Source organism: Frankliniella occidentalis, unplaced genomic scaffold (assembly GCF_000697945.3).
Source record: "Frankliniella occidentalis isolate FOCC.00 unplaced genomic scaffold, Focc_3.1 Scaffold1, whole genome shotgun sequence".
Classification (NCBI taxonomy): domain Eukaryota; kingdom Metazoa; phylum Arthropoda; class Insecta; order Thysanoptera; family Thripidae; genus Frankliniella; species Frankliniella occidentalis.
This window is the reverse complement of record NW_026267131.1, coordinates 310,478-314,868: the sequence shown is the minus strand read 5'-3', so window position 1 is coordinate 314,868 and position 4,391 is coordinate 310,478. Positions and strand designations below refer to the sequence as shown.

At 50.2% G+C, this 4,391-nt stretch overlaps 1 protein-coding gene across 1 annotated transcript in view; it reads left to right on the top strand.

Moving 5' to 3' along the window:
• Window positions 1–4,391, top strand: part of LOC127751320 (low-density lipoprotein receptor-related protein 2-like) — a 21,503-nt gene that overhangs the window by 380 nt on the left and 16,732 nt on the right. The window lies entirely within an intron of this gene.

The following is a 4,391-nucleotide window of genomic DNA, read 5'->3' as shown; positions in this document are numbered from 1 at the left end:
GGGGGGGTCCTTTCTATTCATGCCGCCGAGGTTGTCGGAGATTCTATCGGACCCACCAAAAGGATCGCGTTGTGGCTGTTTTCGACATTGTTGGAAGCGCGGGAGGGCACACATGACGAACTCGGCGTGGAGCGAATGCTGCTATATACACGCTGCTTATTCTCCGCGGCGGAAACATTTCGGACCAAGTCCATGCGAGTGTACAAAGGTGTCCCGGGGACCGACACGGCAATGGGGTGTGGTCGGGCCGGTCTGCCAAGGCTGCTGACCGACAGACTCCACTCCGAGCAGGCACCGTAGTCGAGCATTGTCAGTCGCCAGTCGCCCAACAGGCTGTCAACGAGGGTGTCATCGCTGGTTGGATGCCCCCCGCCATGTTAGGATGCCCCCCCGGCCTCCGGCCTCGGCCCGGCTCGGCCCATGGGAGCAGGGTCTCTCTGGCTCTCTCTCTCTTTTTCACACACACTCGCCCTCCCTCCCCCCTCGCTCCTCCCTCCCTCTCCTAGCAGCAGTCACCCACGTGAGTGTGACAATCTCAATATAAAATTATACTCCCGTCCAGACCGAGTAGATGCAAGGGCAGCTTGTCATCTGAAGTTATGCTGTGGGTTTGGTGGAGATCAAAAATAAGTAGGATTCTGGGCCATATCCCGTATAATGTGATCACGTAGGTGGAAAAGTATGGCTGTCATTCAGTCTGGCCCCGTTGAGGTATGGCGACTACAGCTCACAACAAGATCCACGTCAGCCTTGTTGATCTGTGTGAGTGGGACGGGGAAGGAAGGGGGGGGGGCACATCCGAGGGGTGTTTTCACCAAGTTGACACAGCAAAATGGAGTGGATGAGGGATTCCGATACTTCCTAAGCTGCAAATTACAAAGCGATAACTTTGGGGGTGAAGCAGAAAGGGCAACTGCTTTAAAAAAAATAATAGTGTGAAACAACCTTGCTAAACGAGTAAAACTTTGATTTCAGACTTCTCAAGCCCACACAGCGCGCTGGTTCCAAGTTGCGTAGAGGGGAAGAATTGTCCACATACCCACACATACCAAAGCCGGTTAGCACAAAAAAAAACAAAGAAGAGAGAAGTTTGAGAGAGAAGGAAATGAGGAGGAGAGGGGGTGGGAATAGCGTGTTGGTTGGGGTGGGACTGGGTCGCTGCGGGAGCGCCCGCGCAGCGAGGGATAGGCAACCAGCACGCCGCCTGTGTGAGGGCAGCCGGCATGTTGCCTATCCGAGCATCCGCAGGCGCTCTCCTCTCTCTCGTCCTATTTTCTGCATTTCTCGGCGCGCTGCTTGACACCTCCAGTGTTCAGTCGGGGTTCAATTAGCTAGTTGTGCACTGCTCGTCTCAATCACAATCCCGGCTGTGCAGCTGATCGCTACTTGGATAGGGTCTTTTACTCAAAACATCTACAGGGTTTAGATGTGTCAGTGTCACAGAGAAACGTCAAGTCTACACTTGTAATAAAGTGTGCAACAGGCGAGCACATTCAAATGTCCAACAATTTGTTGGACTCTTATAAGTGTTTAACATCAGTTGTAAACTTTGTTGTGTTAATCATTGTAACAGGGAAAGCCAAATTTCAACGCCTCGTAGGTTCAGTTTTGTTGAAGTTAAAAGTCACTTTTTCAATGGTCTCTGTATTTTGGGGAATTGGAATGTTTTAAATTTTATTTTGGGTCTGACTTAATCCGTACGTAGCGTCGAAAGATTTCCCCGTTTTTACAGTGATTTCCAGTCTAACACCTAAACCTAAGAGCAGAGATGAGAAACGGTCCCTACCCGGTCCCGGGTTCCGGCGCTGTCTGTTCGCCCGAGCAGGCGGGCAGACGCTTCCAGTCGGTCGTCGCGTCGTACTTCGTTCCGGGACCGGACTGGGACCCGGCCCGCACTCGGACCGGGTCTAGGGCTAGGCCGTTTCGGCCGGCCAACCAAACCCGGTTCCAATCCGGTCCCGGGCCGGTCGGGGCCCGGGCCCGGGTGGAAGGACCGGGACCGGGACCGGCCCGCATCAGCGCAGGGCCCGGAAAGTGGGACCGGGTCGGGACCGTTTCTCATCTCTGCCTAAGAGTATGCATACTACCATGTGCACATGCCAGTTGCACACTTTTGTTTTCGTTGAAGTATTGTGGTAGGTTCCCCATAAATTCTGGACCCTACCTTAACAATTTCTCGTAGGACTTTCTTTTGGCGCCATACGCCTCAGCGATAACTTGTGAGGCCTTCACTTTTTTCTCCATGTATGCAATGCATGCATGATGGGTTGCAATATCAAGTATGATACATCAATGGATACATTTTTCGTCTTAGATTTCATTTCTGGAAACAGATTTCCAAAAAACATCAGATACAGAGCCTCCATTCGGGAATCCCGTACATTCTACGACCCGCGTTTCTACGACCTGGTGATTCCGGACCGACCCAAAACCATTTGTCCGACCTACATTTTCTACGACCTCTGTTTGTACGACCTACATTTTCTACGACCTACTTTTTGTACGACCTACATTTTCTACGACCCGTGTAGAAAAGAAGGTATTCCAAAGAAATTTCCAAATGAAGGCAGCGCGATTTAATACACACCAGACCAGCACAACGTAGCGCGTTCCCCGTGACGAGGGACGCAATGTCCTCCGTGACGTGGACGCACCGTAAAGGAAAGGCGTTACTGCAACGTGTCAGGGGTGTACTTGGATTGTCGGACATATTTTTCTCCGACCTGGTGATTTTTCTGAAATCCATAAAAGTGCTCTCCGACCTAGGTTTCGTCTGACCTAATTTTCTCGGACCTATTTTCCTCTAACCTCGTCAATCTGCTGAAATTTGGGAAGGGTGTGCTTCAAAGAGAAAGGCTTCAGAGGACATAAAGGGGTACTTTAAGTGCAGTGAGGAAAAGACCGCGACTATGACGGAGTGCAGCCCCTACGTCCAAGAACAGTCAACAGCCATGACTTAGTGCCCAATTAGTTCAATCTGAATATCTCACCGGCAGATTTAATGCGACTGTAGTACCCTAATCTCGTGTTGAAGAGCTCCATGAAGCTGGCCCCACCCTGGCTCGCACAATTTCAACCGATAGTGCCATGATTTAGTGTACAATTAGTGCAACCCGAATATTCCATCGGCAGATTTAGTGCGACTACCCGTAGTACCCTAATCTCGTGTTAAAGAGCTCCAGGGTGGTACAATCTGTGTTTATTTTCACTTTATTCGGTAAGGTGAAAAAGTTAAGAAAACATCTTTGACGTAGGTAAAAAGGGCCTTTACAGCCTTGTGTGCCAGTCACATATGCTTAAAACCAGCATGATAAACGAAAAGATTACGTAAGTTGAGCCAGATTATTATTTAAAATGAGCATATCAGTTTACAGTTTACCCGCAGCTAACTTTTGAAGAGTAATTATTACATGTTAGATCGCCCGGAAAGTGCGTCCGTCATATTCACCTCACAAATCTGCCAGGTTCATACCATGGTAGCTTAAGGTGTAATCTACATTACACCTTATGATAGCTCTCAGAGCGCCGGCCAGGTAGGCAGCACATTACCCACGGTGCATGGGTGTACTGCGGGATGGCCTACCCGGCGACTCGCAGGCGCCGAGCTCCTTTAAGAAGTCGAATGAGTCTGAGAGAGAAAAAAAACGAATGTACTTTCCGGACGATTCTCAATTATTTCCTCCGTTGGCAATGACCTCGTGTGGACAGGCCACACCGTCCATTGAATGAATAAGGTACAAAAAGCATCATCAGCTTACTCGGATGACGCATCACTGTAACGGTAAGAGTCATCTTTCGTTGAAATTCAGTCATGTGGTTTTTACATCGCTCAGATGGAGCGACATGATTTCTGCGCATCGCTCAATAAGAGTGAGACATGACTTCAATATAAACCGTAGAACTATAAATCTCGCCGAACTAGAGCAGTCTCTGCCAAGATCACTCTTATAGAGACGTACGAACGCCTATCGAATGACTCTTAATAGGGGGCGATGTCATTCAATACCGCTCTCCCAGGAGTCATGTATTTGGGTGTGCAATTTCAGCGCTCTCCAAGGTGCGAGATACCTCACTCCTCCGTGTTCAGTGAACGCACGCATTGTAGCTCTCATACACAATGCGTGTGGCTACCACATCAAAAGGGGCGTGGAGTGTGCCCAAACTAAACGACGCTGCTTTTGAAATAGTCAAAGAGCGCAGTCCGAGGGACCTGCCGTGTGAAAAAGTGAACCGCAGCCACTGGCGTGATTTGCGTAGAACTACCCGGGAGGGATGCGCGCAGAGCCCCACAGAGCCCCGCCTCTCTGTCGGGCCTAAGGCCTAGCCAGCAGCCTAGGCTGAATGAAGCTACCTGTGGGCAGACCCGGGCGGGGCTCTGCTGGAAGGGGGGG